The sequence below is a fragment of the Lynx canadensis genome, chromosome A2 (assembly GCF_007474595.2).
Source record: "Lynx canadensis isolate LIC74 chromosome A2, mLynCan4.pri.v2, whole genome shotgun sequence".
In the NCBI taxonomy this organism is placed as follows: Eukaryota; Metazoa; Chordata; class Mammalia; order Carnivora; family Felidae; genus Lynx; species Lynx canadensis.
In genome coordinates, this window is record NC_044304.2 from 148991634 (window position 1) to 149018710 (window position 27077).

Genomic DNA, 27077 nt, shown 5'->3' on the forward strand with positions numbered 1-27077 from the left:
ACTAACAATTGTATTTTTAATACAATTAGGAACATGGAAGATTTCACATTATACTAGGTAGCAATATGGAAACTCGTGGCCCATCTTCTGAATTTTTATGTCTGTATGAAATCATTAGGCTTAAGTAAGCTAATTATAGTCTTTATTTACTTTTTTTTTTCTTATTGGAAAGGATTCTCCCCACTTTTTCAAACAATTGGAGAATTTGAACAGTACCCTGGAAGCACAAGTTCGGTATGCCATCTCCGAAATTCTGTGCCAAATGGCATCTGGTCAGTTTTCTGTGTCTGAATGTCCATCACTCTTACCTGCTCCATTCTTTATTTAGCACTACTGGTTGGCTTCCCCCTGATACATTTGAAAGACATGGGCCATAAACACTTTGGAATAACAATGTATGGTACCCCATAAATAGTTCCTTTTAGGTGTGAATCATCAACCCAGGAATATTTGTTTTTTAAAGAAAAATCTCGGGGCACCTGGGTGGCTCAGTCGGTTGAGCGTCCGACTTTGGCTCAGGTCATGATCTCACGGTTCATGGGTTCAAGCCCCACTTTGGGCTCTGTGCTGACAGCTCGGAGCCTGGAGCCTGCTTCGGATTCTGTGTCTCCCTCTCTCTCTGCCCCTTCCCCACTTGCATTCTGTCTCCATCTCTCTCAAAAATAAAGAAACATTAAAATTTTTTTTTTTTTAAATAAAGAAAAGTCTTATCTGTGGACTTACTTCCTGTGGTCTTTACTTGGTAGATATTTTAGCAGTAAGATAAAGTTAAAAAAGGTTAGGGAGTAATTTGACAAGGGGGGAAAGAATTTTTGTCACAGCACGATATTTGCATCGTGTGTGGGGTTACCTTCCCAGTAATAAGATAGAGGCTCGGTTCTCTCTTCTGGTGGTTCTGCATTTTTGATTCTTGATTCTTTGTTTAGTATACAGTATAACTCCATTTTATAAACTTATTTTGTTTTAATGTTCTTAATCTTTATGTATTTTTGAGAGAGAAAGACAGAGTGCGAGCTGGCGAGGAGTAGAGAGGGAGACAGAATCTGAAGCAGGCTCCAGGCTCTGAGCTGTCAACACAGAGCCCAACGTGGGGCTCGAACCCACAAACTGTGAGATCATGACCTGAGCCGAAGTTGGATACCCAACTGACAGGGCCACCCCGGCACCCCTATAAATTTATTTTAAAAATTATTTGGAAATAATATGTCACTTAGAGAGTGCCCATTTTTTTCTCTTTAAGTTGTGATGTAGTTGACATATAACATTAAATTTAAAATGTACCACATGTTGATTTGATAAATTTGTATATTGCCATGTGCATACCGTCGTGGTGTTAGTTAATACCTCTGTCCCATCACATAATTTTAATTTCTTTTTTGTGGTGAGAACAATTAAGATCTAGTCTCGGGGCGCCTGGGTGGCGCAGTCGGTTAAGCGTCCGACTTCAGCCAGGTCACGATCTCACGGTCCGGGAGTTCGAGCCCCGCGTCAGGCTCTGGGCTGATGGCTCAGAGCCTGAAGCCTGCTTCCGATTCTGTGTCTCCCTCTCTCTCTGCCCCTCCCCCGTTCATGCTCTGTCTCTCTCTGTCCCAAAAATAAATAAACATTGAAAAAAAAAATTAAAAAAAAAAAAAGATCTAGTCTCTTAGCACCTTTGAAGTTTATAATATGGTATTGTTGACTATCATCACTATGCTGTGCATTTGGTCTCTAGAGCTTACTTATCTACTAGTTGCTAATAAGTTTATATCCTTGAACAACATCCTCCAGTTTTCCCATCACCCCAGGCCTTGGTAACCACCATTCTACTCAATGTTTTTACAAGTTCAGCTTTTTTAGATTCTACATATAAACGATATTGTACAGTATTTGCTTTTTTTCTGTCTGACGTATTTCAGCCTCGAGCCCTCAGCGTGCATTCGTGTTGTCATAAATGGCAGAATGTCCTTCCCTCTCCTGGCTGAATAATATTTCATCGTGTATATATGCCCATCTTTATCCATTCATCCAATGGTGGACATACAGGTTGTTTCTATATTTCAGTTCTTGTGAATAATACTATAATAAATATGGGAATGCGGGTATCTCTTTGATATCCTGTTTTCATTTCCTTTGGATATATACCCAGAGGTGGAATTGTTGGATCACATGATAGTTCTATTTTTAATTTTTAGAGGAACCTCCATACTGTTTTCCATAGTGTCCACACCAATCTACATTGTTACCAAAGGTGCACACGTGTTCTCTCATTGCCACGTCCCTGCTAACACTTGTTATATCTTGTGTTCTTGATGACTGTCAGACAATGACCATTTATTATTATTATTTTTTAAATGTTTTATTTTTGAGAGCGAGAGTATGACTAGGGGAGGGGTGGGGGGGGGGGGCAGAGGATCCTAAGCATTGACAGCAGCGAGCCTGTCGTGGGGCTTGAACTCACAAACGGTGAGTATCAGACGCTCAACCGACTGATCCCTCCAGGTGCCCAGACAATGCCTATTTAAAGGTGTTCATAAAATGATTTGAAATAGTTTCACACTGATTCAGTGAATGGCATTAACTTTATATTGGATTATCAGTACCAGTTTTATTTTTCTTTTCATTAAGGACCACTTGAATTGTTCTTTTCAAACCTGTTGATGGATTCAGAATTAAAACTTAAAGATTAAAAGTATTAATAATAAGCATATTTAGACTGGAAACATGTCATTTGAGAGCTGTCAGATGACCACAGTTGTCAAAATTCTTTTTTGCTCGTTTTCATTAGTCCGCAAATACAACAGGTTGAGTGTTTTGCGAAACTTGAGCTCCTTAGCTTTTGTCCCTGAACTCTTGATTGGCTTTGCAGTTTGGTGTTTGGTATTTAGTCCTCCTTGGTAATAATTTAAGAAGGCAATCAGGTTTTTATAGCTCTTCCAAAACTCCCTTTGCATGTAAATTCAGTATCCTGATATAATCCCTACAACCTAAGATTTTTTCCCTAAGACATATTTTCATGTTTGTATTTAATCGACTATTTCTATTCATTTCATTATTTCTTGAGAGTTTCAGTAGATTACCTTGAGAATCCAAATATAATGTAATTAATTCTGTTGACTCCACCCAAGCTCTTGTTCAGTTGATCTTCCCTAGTGTTGAGTTTCACAGGAGAATTTTTATACATTCAGTATCTAATGGTTATACTGTGGGCAAGTTCCTTTCTTCATTTTACCTGATTTCTCTCATTCCATTTTTGCTTGGGTTGTGCAGCTTGACCCATCCTTCAGACAATAAGCTTTCATATATTTAATAACTATTATTAGGTTACCCTTATGCTGTCTTTTCTTCAGCTACAGTAATCACAGTTGCTTTGAGTTTTATTTCTATGCTGCTTTTATAAGGCTTTAATAATTTTAGTGGCTTCTTCTCGATCTTTAGAAAACAGTAGTATGAGATTATAAAATGAACCTACCGGTGGAAGTGTGCTTGTCGTGTATCCTCTATATCAGTCAAATTCTTGGAGATCTTCAAACTGAAGCCTCCATGGGAACATTTATTATTTGTTCAACTATGGCCATAAAAATCGACTTTGCAATCATATTGAGTCATCTTGACAGTGCTGTGAGTGACAGAAACTAATCTTATCTGCTGGCTAGCATTTTAAAAATGATAAATGGACCCTCAGTCTTTAGTTAGCCTATAAATGAAATTAGGTTTATCTTATTTCTCCAAGAAATAGCATTACTTAGAAAATTTTGAATTATACCTTTCTGAATGGAGTTAAATAGTAAAGGCTAGGGGCTACATTTTGATTATTATTATATACATATATAAATTTTTTTTTTTTGGCCTGGCTTTTAGCACCAAATAATGGTGCTTTGGGAAAATGAAAGTGTAAAGAACTCAGCATATATTTCCTGAAGAGAACAAAAGATTCCTCATTGTCCCTGCTTGCAACCTAACGTGAAAATTATACTCAGATACACTGAAAAATACATGTTGAAGATACAATTTTACCAGGTATTTGTGCTTTGATTTTTTTTTTTCAGATCTAAAATACATTTTTAAATCTTGATAATCACAGCATGTGAAGGACTAATGTTTTATCTGTCTTCCTTCTAGTCCTCTAATCATTTAAAGATCAAGTTAAATTGAAATCTAGTACAATTCCTGCTGGTAAAGTGACTTTTATAGTAACTTCCGCCATTCATTTGTTTTCCCAGTAGGAAACTGATTTACCTTACTTCTCCATGTGGTTCTGATATCTTTGTTTTGAAATGGTCTTTTCTTTGTCAGTCAGGATCAATGACTTCAGAACCCATTTTTATCAGCTCCTAGAACAAATTAAATTAGGTCACCTCACAGTGTCTAATGCCTTTTGCTTCTGCATTTTAACTGAAATTTCAGAACCTCAACACTGTCAGTTTTCCCCTTTTCTCAATTCTTATTCTCCAAGACCATGCTAATAAGTTTGTTAGATGGTATTTTGTCAAATCTGAGGTTTAACCAAATCAAGGGAATTAAAGCAGTAACCTTTTTATGTTCTGTTTCTAAAGCAACAGGATATTGATGTGCTGGGTTGATTGGGTGCGGAAAAAAAATGTTATCTTCCATTTGTAGATTTCCTTCTTTTTTCCTGGTCAGCATGCTTCAGAGCTTTGTATCTCATACATGAAATAATAGAGCGATAAGACTTGAATGAGTAGGAGGATAACTCTTCACCTTTTGTTCTGATTATTTTGTTTTTAATTCCGTTTCACTTTGGGTTTTTAAAAGCCAGGGGATCTGTGTATATGCTTGGTGGTTGAAAATTTGCAAGGGATAAAAAGATTACTTAAATTTTTTTTTTTTTTTTTTTTTTTTTTTTTTTTTTTTTTTTTTTTTTTTTTTTTTGGCGTGCATGGTAGCTATTTTCTTTGCCAAATACTTTTAAAAGAGATATTTCACCCCTCTAACACTTTAGGTTCAAGACTCTTGCTTTGTGGAGAAAAAGTATAGTAATGCCTCATTTGTTAGTATCATTAAGAAACAAAGTGTCGCTCAAAAGTTAATTTTCCAGATAACTAAATCCTACCTCTGGGAATCACACGGGGGTTCAGTGGACGTGGTGTGGGCTTTTGAGGCAAATCCAAGTAAGAATCCGAGCTCCACCAGTTTTTAGAGGTTTAACTAGTTGTTGAACTTCTCTGAGCCTCAATTTCCTCTTTACTAAAGATGGACTTGTAGTAATCCACACTTCAGTGGTTTATTCTCAGGATTACATGTGTATAAAATACCTAGAGAAGCACTTGATATCAGCTAGCCATTTATTTTTCAACGTTTATTTATTTTTGGGACAGAGAGAGACAGAGCATGAACGGGGGAGGGGCAGAGAGAGAGGGAGACACAGAATCGGAAACAGGCTCCAGGCTCTGAGCCATCAGCCCAGAGCCTGACGCGGGGCTCGAACTCCCGGACCGCGAGATCGTGACCTGGCTGAAGTCGGACGCTTAACCGACTGCGCCACCCAGGCGCCCCTTCAGCTAGCCATTTAATACACAGTAGGTTCTTTCCTCTTTCCCGTTGGATGTCATAACTTGATTTACCTTCTCTTTCTCTTATTTCTTCACATTCTTACCGTCACAAAAACATTTAGATTTTACATCCAGTTGTCTTGTCTTTCCATATTTGCTACAGCTTCCCAGTTAAGATTCTTTGCATCACTCCCTGGAACTATTTTCAATATTAAAGGCTTTTAAAAGCCATCTGGACTGACTATTCTCCTAATGCTTGGATTCTCTCGCCATTACTTCTTCAGCTGGTTTTCCAGTCTACATCTGTGCTTCATCATGCTGGTCATAGTGTGACCCCATCTAGCCTTAGAGGGCCATGTCATCTCAGTCTCTCATGGCAGCCCTTGAGATACATGAGGATGGCCAGCACGTTCCCACTGAGCCTCTTCTTTTCCAGATGAAAACCCTCAGTTCCTATTTTATATTTCTGGGATATTCTGCTAGACATTCTTGACTGGTTAGGTTGGTTCAAATCACTCTTAGAAAATGGATTCTCACTACAGACATGATTTGATCTGTCTAGAGGAAAGTTGGACGATTTACTTCTCTTGTTCTAAAAACTGTATATCTGTGGGGTGCCTGGGTGGTGCAGTCGGTTAAGCGTCCGACTTCAGCCAGGTCACGATCTCGCGGTCCGTGAATTCGAGCCCCGAGTCAGGCTCTGGGCTGATGGCTCAGAGCCTGGAGCCTGTTTCCGATTCTGTGTCTCCCTCTCTCTCTGCCCCTCCCCCGTTCATGCTCTGTCTCTCTCTGTCCCAAAAATAAATAAACGTTGAAAAAAAAAACTGTGTATCTGTTAATCTAATATTACTCTAGATATGTCTTTCTTTTAATGTTTATTTTGAGAGAGAGATGGCAAGTGGGAGCAAAGCAGGGGCAGAGAAAGAGGGAGAGAGAGAATCCCAAACAGGCTCTGCACTGTCAGCATAGAGCCCTACACAGGGCTCTGTCCCACGAATTGTGAGGTCGTGACCTGTGCCGAAATTAGGAGTTGGATACTCAACTGACTTAGCTACCCAGGCACCCCTTCTCTAGATATATCATAGCTAGTTACTCTGTTGATTCATATTGACATTTAATAGTTCTTCACTGGTGCTGTTACAAAGCTAGGTTTGTCCATTTTAAGATCAAGTTTATTGTGATTTAATTAAAGCAGAATTCACTCTTTTTAGGTGGACTATTTGATGAGTTTTGACAAATATACGTAGTCATGTAACCAGCACCACACCCGATATATAGAAAATTTCCTCATTCCCAAAAGTTCCCTAATGTCCCTTTATAGTCATTCTCTTTCCTTACCCCCCAGCCTCTGGTACCTTTTCTGTCCCTATGAATTTGCCTTTTCTAGATGCTTTTGTATTCTTACATGGCTGATTTTTCTGCTTTACTATAGAACTTGATTTTTATTTTTTAAAATTTTCTTCATCTTAGCTTGGGTACATAGCTCTAGACTATCATGATCTCTTGGGATCTTATTGTTTTTATTGTCTTCCCAGTCTCATGGCATGCATGAACTTGATATGCACTTGGCTATATTTTTTTTTTGTCCATGTTGTGGAAAAGTAAAAGGCTGACCAAAGAAGAGCTAAGAACAGAACTTTTGTTTGATGCTACAGAACATTCTCTAAGCTGACATTTACTTATCAGTCTCTTTTTGTGTTCTGTTCAAGAATATTGTTCTGCTTATGTTTATATATATATTTGTTAACCAAGGACAACACAAGAAATTTTGGCAGGTGGAAGTCTCGAACATAGTTTTCATCCTGCATTTCTATTATATACTAGTCTAACCTTTTCCACCTACCGATATGATTTTGAAACTATCATATGATACATTGTTGATTAAAATACACATTTCTCCTGACATTTCTGTTCCCTGACAGCTTTAAATTTGAAATGTGTATGCCTAGTACGTTCCATTCACCGTAAGAGGTAAGAAACCCATGAATTTTGTTTCTCAACTGATTTTTTTTTTTCTTACAAATTAAAATTTTTGTGAGGTATACTGTAAGACGTTTTTGTTTTTGATTTGAAGCCATGGTTTCTGTTATGAAACTCTTGTCACTTTCGTTAGGTATTAAACAACCCTACACTGGTAGGGAAGAGATGTTTTGCAGTAAATGATTTATATTTATTAAATGAATTCTCTGAGGGCAGGGACCATGTCTCCCCTGTGTACCACTGTGATCCTAGTACCAAGAAGACAGCAGTAGGCACTCCCGGAGAAAGAATCTCTCCCGTAGCTCAACCCTTTCATAGAAGAATGTACTGTGTTCCGTTGTATTCAAAACCACACCCTGTTTAGGCTTGTTTTGTTACACAGTTATGGTTGTCATTTACAATGCTAGTTATTTTAGCTGCGTGGATTTCCAATAAAGTTTTGTTTGTTTGTTTTTTTAACTGAGCTCCGTGGTTGAGACTGTAAAACCTCTCTTTGAGCAATTTCTAGTAGTTAATGACATCAGCCTTGTTCAAGAGTGATGGCCTGACTGTTATTACCACCAGCAGCATCATTAAGGCTTTTTGTATTGTAGCATCCATTTTGTATGGATTAAAAAAGCATAAGCTTTCAAATTTAGCCAACAGAACTGTGTGCGTGACGTCCACTGTGCCTTAACCCCGCAGGTGAGGGACTCATGCTGGCTTCCAGATGATTACCTGTGATGATCTTTTTGAGGTGTCAGCTTGATTAGGCTACAGTCCCTAGTTAGTTCAATACAACACTAATCTAGCTGTTGCCGTGAAGGAGTTTTGTAGCTATGATTAAAGTCCATCACCAGTTGACTTTGAAACGTGGGGGATCCTAGGTAATATGGGTGGGCCCGATTCCACCAGCAAGAGGCCTTAAAAGCAGAGCTGCCCTACCTCTTTGAAGAAGGAATTCTGTCCATGGATGACAGTGTCTGCGTGGGCCCGAGAGGGAGCCCCTGCCCTTCCTGGAGAGGCTGCCCTGTGGGTCTCCGACTTGCCTAGCCAGCCCCCAGTCACTTCCTTGTAATCTCTTCACCTTTATCTCCTACTGATACTCTTTCTCTGCTTGAACCATGACTGATAAATTACCCCTCAGAGAGGGGGTTTCTGATCACTTTATAATGAAAAATGTGACGAAAGCATGCTTCCTAACACATCAGGCTGTTGCTATGTGACTTTTGCTAGGTGAGAGATGCTTCCATTTTGCACACATCAACCGCACTGCCGTAATTTGACGTTTGATTTTTTTTTCCAGGTTTTTCTTCAGAAAGAAAGGTTCATCTTACAATTTTACTGCATGAAGAGGATAGGGAGATAATGTTTTTGTAATTTGAGTTGTTTTGAAATTGCTCTGTTTACTTTTTTGGAAGGAGAAAAGTAACTGCTGTGCATTTTGATTTACTGCCTTCAGTAGTTAGGGAATATGTTAGCATAAGGTTTAAAATGTGAACGTTCTAGAGCACCAGTACAGAGAATTGATACATGGAGGATGTCAGTTATTCTGAAGCTATATTCCAGGATTCTGTCACATGCTGATAAAGTGCCAAAGCATATGGATCTCCATATGGTATTTCTTTTGGGGTCCTTCCCACCTGTAATCTAGCTGCTTTTCATTCATTTAAATTTGTCCAAGAGGTAAGCAAACTAAATATGGAAATGGAAATAATATGCCAGTGTTAAGATGCTGAAGTTTGGGATGAGTTACTGTTATTACAGTGATTACCAAGAAAAAAATAATTCATTAAGTAAGTGCATTAGTGCTATAGGAGTAGGGTTTCTATTACCTCATTAACAGCAGGGAGCAGTGTATCCATTTCTGACTTGGGGGAGTGGAGAGGAAAATTAATTTTTTTTTAATCTTATTGAGTCTTTAGAGAAGATAGAGTTAGATCATTTTGGACATCCTTAAATGTAATAATAATAATGAATTTAAACATGTTTTCATGGTTCAGGGATAATGGTGTTGTGAATAGCATTTGGCATTTTGATTGAATATAAAAAGTAATAAAATTAGTTGCATTCTGACTGCATGATATTGCGGTTGTTTTATATCATTAAGAACCTTGATTTCAGAAATGGAAAAAAAAAAAAAAACTTCATTGAACCTGGTTTTCAGACCTCATATAAATGCCTCTCTAAGCTCCAGAGTTACTGGTTTATATGTCAGCTAGCATTGTTTTACATCGTGTCTTAAATGTTTTAGCTTTTCTTCAAAGCAGGTGTTTTAATAGGGCAGAAATCATTGAGGATGTCTGTGTTACTGTTGTCATGTAAAAACAAAAAGGTACTTCTTGTTTATAGTTTAGCAAACATCTGAGACTTTTAACTGGGGGTATTAAAAATTTTCTTTAATGTTTGTCTAGTTTTGAGAGATGGAGACATAGCGGAGCAAGGCAGGGAGTGGGGGCAGAGAGAGAGGGAGACACAGAATCCAAAACAGGCTCCAGGCTCCGAGCTGTCAGCACAGAGCCTGATGTGGGGCTTGAACTCGTGAACTGTGAGATTGTGACCTGAGCCGAACTCGGACGCTCAGCCAACTGAGCCACCCAGCACCCCTAACTGGGGGTATTTTTATTGATACCCACATGTTGGGGAAATTGAGGCATTATTATTGATATTTGAAATTCTTTCAAAAGCCAGATACACTAGGAATTACCTCCTTCCCACCACTGACACCCGCAGGGTTAGTTATTCCTGAGACTCAATGGTTACTTGGAATGGGCGTGGAGGGAGGAGTATCTCTAGTTGGGACTGGTGGTAGAATTGATCATATGCATCTAATCAATACAGTCAGCCCAATCAGCCCACATGAATGTATCCACCGTGGTATTCATAGCCTGTTACACGCTGTCTGGTGTGAAGCACTAAACACCATATTTTCTTGATAAGAAAACATAATTTTTTCTTATGGTATTCATGGTATCTTAGGTATTTATGAATTCAAGACACATCTTGTTTAACTTCTTCAAAAATTAAGAAATCTTTGAACAAAATATGTTTGAGATAACAAAGGAAGGAACAGAACTTACCCTTCTTCATGTCTGATCTCTTTGCTTTTTTTGTATAGTTGAAGGATCCTTGGGTTGACGTGCACTGAGCTCTAATACTGTCTTTGCCATTTAATAGCAGGTGACACTGGGCACATCTCAGGCACAGAGTCATTATTGATAAGGTACAGACTATTCTATATCCTACTTAACTTTACAGGATTATCATGAGAATCAAATATAATTGATAGAAAGTGGTGTTTGTAAAGTATGATATACATATAAAAGATATTATTAAATCACAGTATGTCTGTAATTCATATTTTCCCATTCCCATGGCCCCAGTTGATTCAGGCCTTTTGCTGCCTCGCACTCGGACTACATCTGTCTTCTATTAAAGAAATTCCCTCTGCTTTTATGGACTGCGTTGAGTGGTCTTCAAATACTATTATAAATATGTTGCTTTCCTTTTCAAGACTTCAATATGCCACCTGTCTACTCTTCCAGTTGCTGCTTTCTTTTTGTACTTCTTCCTCTCGTTGCATTCCCTGAACATTCCGGCTCTTTATACTTGCCACCCATGGTGCCTTTGCACGTGCTGTTAGTTCTACCTTGAACCCTTTCTCCCTTTTAAACTCAATTTGTACTCACTCAATAAAGTCTGTCTTCCAAAGTCCATCTCAAATCTGATTTTCTGCCTTTAAGTATCTTCTGGACTCTACTAGACCCAAATTTTCTTTAATAGAAATGGAGTAGATAAGGGGAGCCAGGAATAAGGGATGACGACCAGGGCAAGTCAGTATGACCCAGCTAGATTTTCCATGTTCCCAGCATGGTGAGAGGTGATCACAGGGTTTATTTGCTGTTGGAAAATCTAAAGTTGTGGTAGGTTTTTAACTCGATGGTAGCATGTCACCAGTGCCTCGTGCCACCACCCATGTCTATTCTATGGTGCTTAAACCTTGTTTTACCTAGTAAGTAGATGTTATGTAGATCTACAAATATTCCTATTTTATAAAATGAAGTAATACAAATTTTAAATCTTATAATGTAAATTCCTTGGGAAATGTGCTGTTTAGAGGAATGCAGAAGTAAGCTCTCTTGAAAGTGAAAATTCAATTGTACATTGAAAAATTTTGGATTGCCTGTTACATAAATTGAGATATTTGAATGTCAGCTTCTCTCAGGTCATACTTTATCCCATGTTAATATCTGTAGGAATGCAGCCCAGGCCAATTCCTTAAAGCTATAAAATTTTATAGACTGTGTTACTGTAGGTTGATCAAACTTTAAGGTTTAGCGTTTGGTGATGAAATACTATTCTCTAAAAGTCTTTATTGTTAATAAGGTTTGGGCAAGAAGAATCTTGAAATATGTATAAATTCTAGGTTCCTAAGCTTGCTGCTCCGAAAATAGAAATGTTATAATTTTTGTCAACATCAAAATAAGTTGCTCTCTGGTAGAGAAGTTCATTGCTTCTGTCCTTCAACCTTCATCTGGTGCTAGGTTAGTATCTAACCACTCTGCCTGATGTGTGCTTCAAAATACAACCAAACTGACTTTTCTCTAATAAAATTACCATACATCAGGATTCTAATCACAGAGCATATTTCAGGTTTTAGACTTGGTCTCCATTGTCATTTTTTCTTTATTAATGTACTTGAATCTGCTCTTGTCCCAGGTCTGCCTATCATTCTGTGTGTCAGTTTTCATCCATAGAGCCCTACCTGACCTCTTAGAGTCTAATGTCTTCTCTTTCCTATTTCAGTAGTTCCTTATATATTAATAATCATCACATTGTATTACAATTTTTTATTTATACATTTGTCTCCCAACTTAACTGTGAGATCCTTATGGGCAAGAATCCTATCTTACTAATTTTTTTTATCACCTTGTGCCTTGCAACTTACAAGCAGTAAATGTTTATAGAATCAAAAGATGGGTTAACTGAGAGCAAACTGGTGGTTGCCAGAGGGGAGGTGGTAGGGAAATGGGTAAATAAAGGGAATTAAGAGTACACTTAAGCTTGATGAGCAGTGAGAAATGTATAGAATTGCTGAATTCTTATACACCTGAAAGCAGTGTAACGCTGTATGTTAATTATACTTCAATTAAAAAATGACAGATTAGCGAGCATAAGATTCTCTCATCTTCTAGCTCCCCTTATGTATAGCAGTATGTGTAAAATATATAGAAACCTCTAAAACGTTGCTATGGATGGAAAATATTTGGGAAAGCAGTGGATTAGAAGTTACTGGAAAATTGAATCTAGCCTGTAATGCCCCTGGGTATGGATTAATTCCTGTAACACAGAATGGCCTGGGCAAGTTATTTATCTAAATAACAATGAACAAATATTTATTGAGTCTCCATCAGCTTAGGGAGCTGTGGAGATTTGCCTGTTCTTTGCAGAGAGTAAGGTGTCTGGATAGATTGAAAAAGTAGCAATGATTACTTTTTTTTTTTTTTTTTTTTTTTTGAGAGGCAGAAAGAGTCAGAGCACAAGTGGGGGAGGGACAGAGAGAGGAGACACAGAATCTGAAGCAGGCCCCAGGCTCTGAGCCATCATCACAGAGCCCGACGCGGGGCTCGAACTCACAAACCGCGAGATCATGACCTGAGCCGAGGTCGGACGCTCAACCGACTGAGCCACCCAGATACCCCAAAATAACAGTGATTAAAATACCTTTTTTCTTTGCCGGTCACTGACTATGTAGTGGTTAAGAAGATGTAGTACATTAGCTATGTGTTAACTCTTTTCCCAGGCAAGACATTTCATGTCTCACCCTCAAAGATACCTATAATTTATTTTTAGGTGTATTTATTTCCTCACTAGAGTTTTCTTTTTTGAGTAATACCTATATGCTCCTATTTTTATTTTATTTTTACAATAAAATTTACAGACATTAATTTTTTCTATGAAACAGCTTTATATTCAGAAGCCCTAAGGTCCCATGAAATACACCTAGAACACAGACTTTAGAATCAGACTGCCAGATATATGTACGTGTGTATATTTTTATTTTAGAGAGAGAGAGAGGGCAAGCAGGGGAGAGAGGGTGAGGGGCAAAGGGAGAGAGAAAATCCTAAGCAGGCTCCGTGCTTAGCATGGAACCTGACACCGGGCTCATGACCCCGGGATCATGAAATCAAGAGTCAGACACTCAAGGTGCTGAGCCACCCAGGTGCCCCAGACTGCTCTTTGTTCCTTCAGCTTCATGAATTTAGACAAATACTTGGCATCACATTGGTATTTTGTCATCTACAAAACAAGGACAACAGTGGTTACCTATATCATAGGGTAAATTCTGAGGATTAAATAGATAATGCACAGAAGACTGTTACCAGTGGTTGTTAACTATGATGACACACACTCGATACGCAACTGTTTTTGAAGTAAAAATAGTGGCATGACACTTCTACATAGCTGGCAAAATGCAGTTTTTTTAATTTTCAAAATGTTGAATGTTTCACCTTTTATATACGTAAACATATAAGGTAGCTAGGCTCTTCTGAAAGAATTGGCCAGGCAAATTAGGTTGCCGCTGACAGAAACAGGATGTGTGTACCTCCCTGAGAAAATTGTTACACCTGAGGTGGCTTTTCACGGACTTCATTTTTCCTGTCACTTGGTGCCCATAGTGATGCTGTTGCAGGGTAGCTTGGTACCAGTACTCTCCGTCGCCAGAATGTTCCTAATGGATTGCTGTAACTTTAATGAAATCCAGTCTTGCTGAATCACTAAACCTGCTTTCTCCTAGAAGGCTCTTTATTGGGAGCTGACAGATCACCTCTCCAGAGCTTTCAGACGTCCTGGCTCTCTAATTCTTCTCCATAACGAGTTTTGTGCTGCATGATAAAATATTCATGTTAAAATAGGTTCTAAACTAATTATCTGCAGCCAGCAGTTGCCAGTGCAGTCATTTGCTGTTAGCTTGGCTCAAGTTAATGGCTTGTATTTCAGTACAAATAGTCCCTTCTGGCTGTTTCCTGTCGCTGATTCTTATCCTAAATGGAATTTCCATACATATCTAGAGTTAATTCTTCTTATTTAGAGAAGAGATTTCTTGCCCTACTTTTTCCATCTCATTTTGTGAAGATGAACTTGATTTTAGTGTCCAGTTCCTTATTGTTCCCCTCCATCTTCTGTCCCTGTGTCACCGCCAAATTCATGACTCCCACCCTGACCGGTAAGAGAGTAGTCAGGTTCCAACTTTATAGTCAATGGAATATGCCATATCAGCTTTTTAAAGAAACAAAATAAATACCATGTAAAGGATGAATTTTGGCGTTTAAGATGGGCACTTAGGCTTAGATGCTGGAGACCTACAAAGGGGGTCTGAGGAGAATTAACCACTTTAGGAAGGATCATGGGGCTGGATGTGAGGGAAAGGAGACACCAATGGAGTGGTTTGGGTGGGTATCAGTGGAAATGATGAATGAAATGCTGAAGCCGTAGGTGTTTTCAAGAGCAGAGGACTAAGGACTTTGTCTCTGGATAATCCACAGTGAAGTAGAAGTGAAAAGAGAGGAAGCCAAGCAAGCCAGGGAACCTTCCCCGTAGCCAAGGCCAGGGTTGGGTTTCCTGCCCAGGTCTTTCGTTGATCCTTTCTGTTCCCACGTGTTTCCGCAATGAGTGAGTATGAACGGAGTTAAGTCGGAGAAACCACATGGTTCGGTAGAGGGTGGGCTTTCTTTGGAGTCTGAGTGCCTCTCGCCTCAGCAGCCTCAGCAGCATCTTGGCCACTGAGCTCTTCAGAAAACAGCAGCTAACCTAGAGCAGGTGACTGGGGTGTTTGACCACGGAGACACATACTCATCCCTTCAACTAAATTATACAGCTTTTCTTCAACTCCTTTTTCTTCGAACGTTGTAGGTATCACACTCTTTTAAGTACCACCTGGCCTCCTCTCCTCCTTCCCAAGTACAGCAAACACAAAAATCCTAAGTTGCATATTGATTCTCTGTCAGTTAATTGATACATGCCATATGCATTCTATAAATGGCCTGCGGATTTCATGAGTCCAGTGTTCGTGATTCAGTTTTAAAATAAAGCTTTCCATTTTTCACGAGCTTATAAAAAAATTAGAATTTTACTTTAAATAAATAGTTACTAGATTTGTACCGTTAGAGATGTTAATAGTAAAGAAAATTCTCCTGATACTAACTGCTCAAATCCAGCAGTCCATTTTTCATTGTACTTAAAAGAGCACACGCATGGGGAATTAGTATGGTAAGTGTTTTCCCCTCACGCGTTGTTTCTGACCTATGTCATATGTTTGTTAATTCATCTGCTTTTTATTCCTTGATCAAAGCCGAAATATGCCTGTTATAACACCCACGGTAAGATGCTTCCTGAAAGGAAATGTGAGCTGACATTTTGGTTCTCTTCTTTCTTTTTTTAGTAAAAACATTTTTGTCCTGGAATCTGTTATAAATGTGGTTCCCAGGAAATGTGTAAAAGGGAAATCTAATAAAAGTGTTAGTTAGAATTGTGGCTTCTGAGAGTTCAGGTATAACTTAAAATTAAGAGTTATTGCATATTTTATATTTCAGGTTTTAGTTATAACTTCATAATAATCAATGTCTTCAATTAGATGTATGAACAATCGTTTCTTTTAAGTTCATAAAATACCTGAGGTATTTTGGGGTGGGTGTGTAGATATTGACTACTTAATGGGAAAAATGTGTTTAAGCTGACACCTCCCTGCTTTTAATGGTAGGACAATAATTTTGGAAACTACAAACAAATGTTACATGTATTCTTTAAATCTCTTTCCTATTCTCTTTTTTCAGTTTTAAAGGAATTAATGTTTTATGTTTTTCTGATAGTCCCCATGGACATAGATGTATGTATTCACTGAAGAGAGAAAAGATGTAAATTGTATGTAATGGAATCCTGATCATTTAAGATGTCTGAGAGTTAACGCTGTTGATACTTGTTCCTGTCATCTGCTAAACTTTCAGTTGCTCGGAAGGAGAATGCTCCTGGTGGTGGCCTCTAAGAGATGTATGAGGGGTGGAAGAATGAAATTCTGTACCCAGCTAGGGTGCCTCCGGGATCCCATAAGACTGGCCATGTTAGCCCTCTCTGCTATTTTAAGCCTGAAGGGCTCGTGAGGAGAAATGTATGATAATACACAGAAATTATATAAAATGTGTATCTGATTTTAAGCAGTTCAGCCAATTACCCTCAGCTTTGGTTTGCATTTGGTATGTATTTCTATTTTCCTTTTTCCCCAAATTGTCAGATTCTTATCTCTTGACCGTTTTTCTCTACTTCTGGATATACTCTCTACTTCTCTACTTGTATATATTCTGGATATCCTTTTTCATTAAATACGACAAAATTATTTTCTCTCAGTTTGTTGCTCATTTTTTAAACCTTGTGTGCAATGTCTGTCATTATGCAAAAGTTTAAGGATTTATGTCATTAATTCTATCTATTTCTTCCTTTATAGCTTATTGGTTTTTAACCTTTTTAAAATAACCCTTCCCTGGAAAAACAGCTATGACTTGGGGACTCAGATGCCATCATGTTTTCATTCGCTTTCTCTCTTTCTTTCTCTCCATTTCTCATCTTCCTGTCTACAAGTTGGTTTCATTCTTAACTTCCTGCTGTAGACCGTCCTTTTGTAAGTGGTTCCTGGGCTTTTCATCTACCCAGAAAGAGACTGATTCTTTTGCTCTTCAGTCCAAAAATCTCAGTTTGGGTCAGCTACCCTTCATGGTATCCTAGAAATGAAGTCATGCAAGAACATGGTCAGCCCCAACCAGAACCACAGGGATAAAAGTGTAGTGACTAGTAAAAGGCATCCTTAGATGCCTGCCTGCTGTAGCTTAGGTACATGGGTATCGTTCTGGGCTCTCTAGAAATTATAATTTAGCTATTGGCCTGTGCCTGTTCCAGTTCAGTGTGGTGTGCTGTTGTCCTCAGAAACCAGTAGGACAAGTACTTTCTATTTTTTTCCTTTAGAAAATATTATTGGCTGGTGTTTGTTCTTCCAGATGAAATTGAGAATTAGCATGTCAGGTTCTATTACACATCTCTTTTTTGATGGGAATATATTGAATACATAGATATATAAGCTCAGAATTGGCTTCTTATTCTGAGACTTACTTTCTAGAATCATGGTATAACTCCATTTTTTTCAACCTGTCTCTATGTTAAAGTATCTTACGTGGCTGTATTAGTGTCAAATGAATATTTGCGATTTCTCCTTAACCAAATAAAGCTTCGTGGAATAATTATAATTTAGGAACAGATGTAAGTAAAGGAAGAAAATAAAGGTTTCCTATAGTCCTGCCACTCAGAAATAACTATTTACATTGACGTACATGATGGGCTTGCATCTTCCTTGCACAGGGGTTGAATTTTAGGATACAGAAATGGCACTTGTATCAGTTCAGAATGCATTCAGTTGTACATAACAGGAAACCTGATGATTGTAGGAGTTTATTATTCACATAAAAAGTCTGGAGATAGGCGGTTGGTTCAGTGATGCAATGAAATCAGAGCTAATTCTGTACAGTTCTTTTGGCTTTTCTCAGGTGGTCACAAGATGGCTGCTGCAATGCAATCATTATATTCATGTTTGAGGCAAGAGGGTAAGGGATGGGATGCATCAGTTTGTCCCTTTGTTAGAAAAAGGAAGGCTCTGAGGCACCTGGGTAGCTCAATCAGTTGAGTGTCTGACTCTTGATTTCGGCTCAGGTCACGATCTCATGTTTTGTGAGTTCGAGCCCCACATCGGGCTCTGCGCTAGACGGTGTGGAACCTGCTTGGGATTCTCTGCACCTCTCCTGCTCTCTCACTCTCTCTCTCAAAATAAATAAACTTTAAAAAAATAAAGAAAAAGGAACGCATTTTCAGATAATCTCACCTTCTGTCTGCTCACTTGACCATCCCTCTATGCAGATAAGGTTGACAAAAGCTAGCCTTTGGCATTTTAGCCTCTGTTGTGGTAAGTGAGGTTGGATCTGCCTTGGATAGCCATTCAGCACTACCTGTCTTTGCAAAAAAGGTGAAAAATCACCATTGGAAACATTTTAAATTGTACAAACCCACTTTCGTACCAGAGGTAGAGATACAGAGATACCGAGATAACGTCTTAAACCAGTATTTCCCAATACCCCTTAATTAAGTCTTCATCTCCTCCCCCCCCCCCCCCCCAAGGGTTTCTAAGAAGCCTTTCTCTCTACTTGGCTGCCACCTGTACAGTGCAGGACAGAGCCCTGGAAATCCTAGAAATAATTTATACTTGGTTTCCCTCAGTTTTAAATGCCATTCCTTGACTCACTGAGACTGAATTACCTTGGCCGTTGCCCAGGAGTTGGAGTGATGACTCCAGTTGTGTTTGCTCGTTTGCTTTTTACTGTTAAAAAATAGTTGAGCTTCTGTGAAGGGTGCTTTTGCTCTCTGCCAGCTCTGCTGTCCTCTTCCACGCTGCCCAGGCCCAGAGTTTGGTTTCTGCTGCCATGATAGACAAGGAGAAGGCAGCGAGAGAAGTTTCCCTGGGCCATGCCTGACCTCTGGATTAGCCTCACGGTGCCTCTCTGACTCTCGGGTTCTGTTTTCCTCAGTTCCTCTGCTTCCTGAAATTGCAGCCTTGTGCTTCTGGTTCGCGTGGTTCTCTAAATCCCATGCATCTGGCACTTCCAGACTTGTCATTTTTATTAGGTCTCATTGCTTCAGCAGTTATGGCATACCCCTGACAAATAGAGTTCTTTCTTACCTAGGAAAAATATTAGCTTTAGTTTAACCATAGCTGTTTTCTGCAAGTGTGTGAAGAGCTGGAAAATTGCAATTAGTTTCAGATAAGCACAGATGAAATATTCTTGTTTTGTACTAAGGCAACAAATTGAAAGAAGGATTGAGGGCATTGAGTCATTGTAGTGTCTAATGATACAACTAATGCATTATGGGGCTCATGTATCATACTGGGACCTTGTTACTTATGAAATCTAAAATAAAAGGATCTTAATGTGTCCTTACTAATCCTTGTGCCTCTTAATAAGAGCTTTTAATTTTTAGTCCCGGGGTTAGTCATCACATTTTTGTACTGCTAGCCCCCCTGTGGCCAAACTCAGTACTAATGAATTTTAATAATAGACTCATTAGGAATGTGCTGGCCTACAGGGATAGGCTGGTGACTCATGAAGTCATGGGAAGAGGATGAAATCATTGTGGTCATTTCAGTGCCACTGAAAAAAAAAATTCAAATGGCTGTTTCAGGGCAAGGAGGACTGTTTGCGGTCAGCATTTGGGAGGTTGAGTGTTAAATTGCATTGGTTTGATGTGTACTGGTGGGTTGTCAAACTCTGCCACTGATGGTCATTTTTTAAAAAAATATTTATTTTTGAGAGAGAGAGAGAGGAGCAAGAGCACACAGGGGAGGGGCAGAGATAGAGGGAGACAGAGGGTCCTAAGTGGGCTCCGTGCTGACAGCAGAGAGCCCGACTGGGGGGGCGGCCGGAGGGGGGCTTGAACTCACAAACCGTGAGATCATGATGTGAGCCAGTCATGATCTGATTGAGCCACACAAGTGCCCCAAGAAGTGTATGTTTCTAAAGAATTAGCAAATGAGCTCTCTCATAAACATCTGTAAGCGTTGAGTTTCGTTGAGCTGCAGCCACTATTGGCTGTGAGGTTTCCAGTTTTATTTCTCCATTGCTTCCCCATCATTATATGTCACTTTATTTCCTCTTTTCTGTTGTTGCCTGGGTCAGATGGGTTTGCTTGTATAGAACAATTAGGATGCTCTAGTTATTTTTAAGAACCTAAAGACAAGTACACTTATCTGTTAGAACGCTTCCTCCAAACACCTCTTAACAGTTGAATTGAATCTGCACCAGCTGTAGCCTCGTTATGTGTGGTTTGAGTGGGAGGTGTCTGATACATGGTCTGTGTTTCCTGTCTGTGTTTTCATGGAAATGGATTTGGTAAAACTAAGTGACATCAGTTAGAAAAATGAGACAAACCCAATACTAGATGAAGACCTTGCAAAATTGGGCCTTAAAACATAGTGGTTCAAATATACTTGCTCACACTTTCAACATGAATGCAAAATTGGGTGATGGTAGAAAATTGTTTAGGCACGGTTGCCAGGAATTGAATTAATTATACACTGAGACCACTCTCTTTGACACCACCCACTCTGTCTATCTGAATTTGCTGCTGAGTTACTCATTCGGGCATGATTTGTTTATTTTTTTGGGGGGGTGGTTTCAGAGAGAAAGGTTGACAGAGGATCCAAGGCGGGGGCTCTGTGCTGAGAGCCCGATGTGAGGCTCGAACTCACCAACTGTGAGATCATGACCTGAGCTGAAGTCGGACGCTTAACTGACTGTGCCACCCGGGTGCCCAAATGGTTTAATTTTTTACAAGAACGTGAGTTCAGTATCATTTATGAAGGTATGCAAATGCATTGGCCTGAATGAAAGTGAAGATAATAGATTCCATTTTTTTAGCATGATTTTAATTTAGCCACATTTTCATGAATTTTAGATTTATAGCCTTCTAATGCCAGGAATTATATTTTGGGTTTGGAGTGAAGAGGGCCAAGGGCTAGACTTGAAACTCCTGTGTACTTTATCTATAATCTCTCTGGAAGTCAGAAACCAGCAGTGAGAGACATGCAAGAGGCAGTGTTTAGAGAGTGGTAATTTCATGAGCTGTAGAGGTAGGTAGTATTTAACCCATCTTCGTCTCAGTGTCTTCATCTGTATAGTGGAAACAATAATAGGACCTATCTCACAGGGTGGTTGTGAGCGTCATAGAGAAGAATACGCATACAGCATGACTTAACATGTCGTATGTACGTTAATAGGATTAGGATTTAACAACACTCAAATGTTCTTTCTAGTGAGTAAATTCTTAAACCATTGTAAATCAATCCTCTGAATTAAGTTTTTTTTTTTTTTTTAAACAAGAAACATCATTTATTTGTGATGCATGATCAGTATGCATTGACTACAGATGCATGTTGAAACTCAATTACTTGGTCTTCTATCCACTAGAATATTAGCTCTAGCAGGGCAGGGACCATGCTTGTTTTCTTCTCTCTTTTATCCTTTGTGCCTTCAACAAGGTCTTTCACATAATAGGTGCTCAGTAAATATTTGTGGAAAGAATGAAGGATGCCTGCCACTGTAAATGCTTTCACGAAACTAGATTTAAAGGATTTTATGATTATGCATAGGTAATCTTGTTATACTGGATAATTATGTTTCTATGGATATAATAATATTGGACTAAAGATTTAGAATATTTTAAATGACAAATCTGGGCATCTCTATGGAGTCATGTAGGATGTGAGGAAAAATGGAAGTTTTCACATGTGTTTGTGTACTCCGTAAAAGTACTGATGTGAGAATAAAATCATTTGGCTTTTTTTTCTTTCTTTAAAACTTTGATACACTATGCTGTCCTAAAAAAAGCCTTCGATTTTACTATTTTGAAAAAGTCAACGTAAATAGGCAATACACCCTTATGATTCAGAATTCAAAAGTTTAAAAGTGTGCATGGTAAACATCTCCCTGTGACCCCCGTAGACCAGCCACTCTACCGTCTTTCCCACAGACAGCAGATACCTTTAGTTGCTTATGTACCATTTCAGAGATAGTTTTTGCATAAGTAAGCAAATATGTCTATATTCTTTATTCCTTTTTTGCATTGGTGATAGCACATTAGAAATACTGTTCTGAACATGGTTGTTTTCATTGGGTGTATCATGGAGTTTTCTTTCTTCTTTCCTTTTTATGGTGAGAGCATTTCATTGAACTGATAAACCAGAAGTTAGAGAACTGCTCCTCTGTTCATGGGCATTCAACTTGTTTCTGATTTTTTTCTTCTCACAAGCAGAGCTGCAATATAAATGTATGAATATAGGAGTCTGCAGACTTCACTGGGTATCACCTCTCGGCCTTTTGGCTAAGATCAAGTGCAGACCCCACTGGTTATGCACATTTGTGATTTAATGGACACTGTCATACTGACCACCATGGTGGTTGTGCCAGCTTATAGTTTCACCAAACTAGGTTTGAAACTATTTCTTTGCATTCTCATTCATATCCATGTAATGGATATTCAGTCAATATCCACTATATTACCAAGCTCTTGACTCATTCCCTTTCTGACATGTAACAGAAAACAGTGTTTTAGTTTGAATTTGTATTTTTCTTCTCAGGTTCAACTTTATATATATATATATAAATACATACATACATACACATACACACACACACAAACACACACATATATATGTTTAAGGACTTTCTATATTTCCTTTTTGTGTGACCTATTTATATTATTTTGTATAATTTTTAATTAACTCATTTTCCCCCGTTTTTGTTGATTTGTAGGGATTCATTAACAGGTAAGTGAGCACTTTGAGATATGAATTTCCAGTTTTTTTCCTATTGATCTTTTGACTTTCCTTACCATAGTTTTTGCCATCAGAAATGTTTGATTTTTATTCTGTTAAGTATAACAAGCTTTTCTTCTATGGATTCTTTGTGACTCAATTACAAAAGAGTTCTACTGGCTGAGGTTATAATGTGAGGAATTTTCTCATTATTTCTTTCATTACTTTTATGTTTAATTTTTTTACATTCAAATTTTCAATCCACATGGAAATTATCCAAATATAAATGATGGAAAAATCATTTGACTTCTGCTTTGATTTTGCTTTATTTGTGATCTCACCAAGTCACCTAATTTTTATCGAGTACATTTACATGCAAGAAACCTTGCTGCACACCCTCTTACTGGGTACTTTATAGCTTAGTAGGATTGATAGGATTTCCAAATCAAATTATACAAATAATAACACAACAAGTGTGATCAGTTCAATGGTAGAGATGTTTGGGAATGCAAAGAAAAGAGTGCTTAATTTTTTCTGCATATAAGAAGGGACAGGACTCATAAAGAAATATGCAGATCATAATAATTTTTGAACCAATTAGTGTCTCAAAGCAATTTCATTTTATAAGATGCTTATTGAAAGATTGATTTAGAAGAACAGGTACAGTCTGAATTCTAAGAATGTTGAGTGTGTGGTATGAATAGATTAATGATATGATTCACATTGATAAGCCTGGCATCCCTAATGATATATTTTTTAGCTAAGAAAAAAAAAAAAGAAAAAAAGAACTAGGGAAACAAATTTGAGAGAGCCAGTTTTCAAGATAAGGGAGAAGATGGCACTATAAGAACAGTAACATACCAACTTCATGCATTTGGAACTCCCTTTGAGAAAGAACCAAGAATAATTAAGGCTTAATTTTTTTAAAGGTCAATATATCAGTAAAAAGGAGCTCAGATAACTAGAAAGGTGACAGTAAGTTGTGAGGCGATGAAGGAAGAGAAGCTTAATCATGTGGGGAAATGTGTAATACTTGGTACAAGAAGAGAAAGTAAGCAGAGAGTTTTCCGTCACGCCACAGGACTTGAATGAAGGGGACGTCAATGATGTCCAAAGGACACGAATGATGTCCAAAGGAAACGAATGATGTCCAAAGGACACGAATGATAAGAGAACAGCTTAAGTTTTGACCATAAGATGAAATGTGTAAGTTGACGTAACTTTCAGAAAAGTGAAGGAAATTTGATGTCAGGTACCAGCAGGTAGTTGCTGTCATTTGCAAAAGGAAGCAAACCGTTTGCAAAGCGGAGTAGAGATTGTGACTTTACAGTGAAGCATGCATTATTAACCCACTGTTTTATGAGAATAAACAGTGAAGAAGACCCAGTACTGGGGGAATAAACTCCAAATGTATATGGAGTAGATTATGTTTCAAATATATGTATATATATATATATATATATATATATGTATATATGTATATATGTATGTACATATATATGTATATATGTATGTGTATATATGTATATATATGTATGTATATGTTCATATATATGTATATGTGTATGTATATAGGTACACACACAGATATGGTAAAGCATTGAGTTTTGTTCTCAGAGAGCCAAAAGAAGTATGAAGTACCTACTAATGCTTCAGTTTGGGGCACAATCTTTTGCATTTTATGCATGAAGATTAATATTCTTCTGTACTCAAACCCTCAGGTTTACAGGCTTCTCTTAGTGAATGTGTGGTGACTGCTAGAGAGTCTATACTTTTGCACACCTAATATTTTACATTTATGTCTCAACTGGAACATATTTATGAGACCTGTGTGCTTATCAGCAGTACGCACACTTGTTTTGCTGTGCACCACTAATTTTGATAAGATAACGCCAAAATGCAAGAAAATATCAAATAGTTGCCTAACTGTGCCAAGATGGCAGTGTTGCTGACATTGAATTGTGAGCAGGCAGGAAAGCCTTCTGTGGATTAACTGGAAAGATCTGACAGTGTATATAAGTCAGCTTAGTGGTGTCACTATATAATATGTGATGTATGGCGCTGTATAGATGTTGACGTCCTCATGTACGTAGAACCTCTGCAGACTTTTAGTACTATGGGGGAATAAGGCCGCCATATGTCTTTAGACTGGGGTTCGGGAATCTAAGGTTGTACAGCCTTAGCAGCTAATGATCACCTGGTTTAGTCACATTATTTTATAGTTATAGTTATTTTATAGTTGGAGAGTAAAACCTAAAGAAGTTGTTTTTGTTTTTTTGTTTTTTGTTTTTTGTTTTTTCCTGAAGGGATAAGGCAGATTGGGTGGCAGAGATGTGATTAACAGTCAGGTTTTCTGATGGGCTGCACTGGTTTTCCTCAGCACGCGTTGCTACTTTGCCATACTGGTTTTCAATTTCAGTGTACCCCAAGTAATTCTTGGCAAAGATAGAGATTCCTGGTCTCCAACCCAGAGATGTTCTGATTTGGCAGGTCTGATATCTGGGCCTAAGAATCTATATATTAAAAAAAAATTTGTTTGAACATTTTTTGAAGTGTGTTTATTTTGAGAAGACAGAGCAAGTGAGGGGCAGAGAAAGAGAGAGGAGAGAAAATCCCAAGCAGGCACTGTCAGCACAGAGCCTGATGAGGGGGCTTGAGCCCACAATCCATGAGGTCATGACCTGAGTCGAAACCAAGAGTCAGATGCTTAACCTACTGAGCCACCCAGGTCCCCCCCAAGAATCTATATTTTGAAGTATCCACTCAGATGAAGATGGTATTTGCGCCATACTTTGCAAAGGGTGGCCCATGTCATGCATGAAGCCGGAGTACATAGATGTTATATATCCATGGTCACGCATGTAGGAAGTGGTAAAACCAGGACTCTTTCCCATTCCTCAGTATCTTTTTGCTGTGTGGCTTTGATGTTACGGAAAGGGAAGTGACTCCCGCTAGAGGTTGGGCACAAGATGCAGCAAGCAGCTGAAATCAACATAACCCACCGCTCAGGGTGATGTATGCTTGTTAATAACCAAAGTACAGTTGCCCAACATGAGCCACCTTTATACAGGCATTTAAAAGAAGTAACGCTAGGATAACTAATGCTTTCAACCACAATTTATTTTGAAACTGATTAGAGACGCTGATTTTTAAGTATTGGCATCTCCATGCTTTCCAGTCATTCTCCTATTGAACATCTTGGGTAGCCTTCCCCTCCTAGACGCTGGACTTTAGAATTGTTTAAGAACTCTGCCTTTATAGTTTCTGGAACATACAACTTAAATATATAAATAATTAAGGAACATTATTAAAGTGATGAGAGTAATTGCTTCTTGTGTCTGTAGGTCATGTAGTACATGTCTCTCTTCACAAGAGAGACAAGTGTGAGCCCTTGGAGTGACCAGATAAGCTCCTTTGGTGGTCCCTACAGACCAAATGTCATCAGACAGAAGGGAGCTAGTGAGAGTGGAAATTGCTAGTAAAAATGAATCCTTTAGAAGGAAGGATAATGAAAAATTAGAATTCACTGAGAAAGTAGATATGGAGATTTTCTGTTTTGCCAAGTCATTGGGTGAAAATAAACCAGAAGATGGTTGAGAGAATCTAATGGAAAAGGCAGTAGTGTTCATGAGACGAGAATTTAAGTGCCAGCGGATGTTGAAGAAACCAGGACGTTATTTGAATGGCTATACTTGTTTGTGTTCAGAGGTACTTTAACACAACATCCCAGTCTGTTTTCTTTTGTTTCTGCACCTTTACAGGCTAAATTCTTGTCTAGAGGGCTGTCTAAATTTTTCCTCCAGATTTGTAGCACTGCAAACAGTAAATCAGAATCCTAGCACTGAATAATTGAACAGGCTAAAACATGAGTCTGCCTGGAAAAGAAGACTGGAACTGAAAAATCAATAAGGTTAGGAAAAAACTTATAAAAGCTTTGCTCAATATAAAATAGCAATAAATCAAGAATAAGAAACAATCAAATTGTTTGGATAATCGTTTTACTTTGAACAACATAAGCAAAAAAATTGATAGTTTTTGTGTGCGTATATGAAAAATCCCTAGCATTTGAAAGGTTGTAGAAGAATAAAGGAAGTACAAACAAATAGGTACATGAAAGGAATTCCTTCTGGCATAACAAAAATCACTTTAGTAAAATAAAATAGTAAACTTTAAGGAAGATAGATTACTGATTTGAAGAGCTGCTAGGATTCTGGGGAAGCTTT

General features: G+C 38.3%; 1 protein-coding gene and 1 pseudogene across 2 annotated transcripts in view; both read left to right on the forward strand.

The window, feature by feature from the left end:
• The window catches only part of EXOC4 (exocyst complex component 4), a 754543-nt gene that overhangs the window by 259759 nt on the left and 467707 nt on the right, over positions 1-27077 (forward strand). The window lies entirely within an intron of this gene.
• On the forward strand, positions 22402-22545 carry LOC115509551 (annotated as a pseudogene).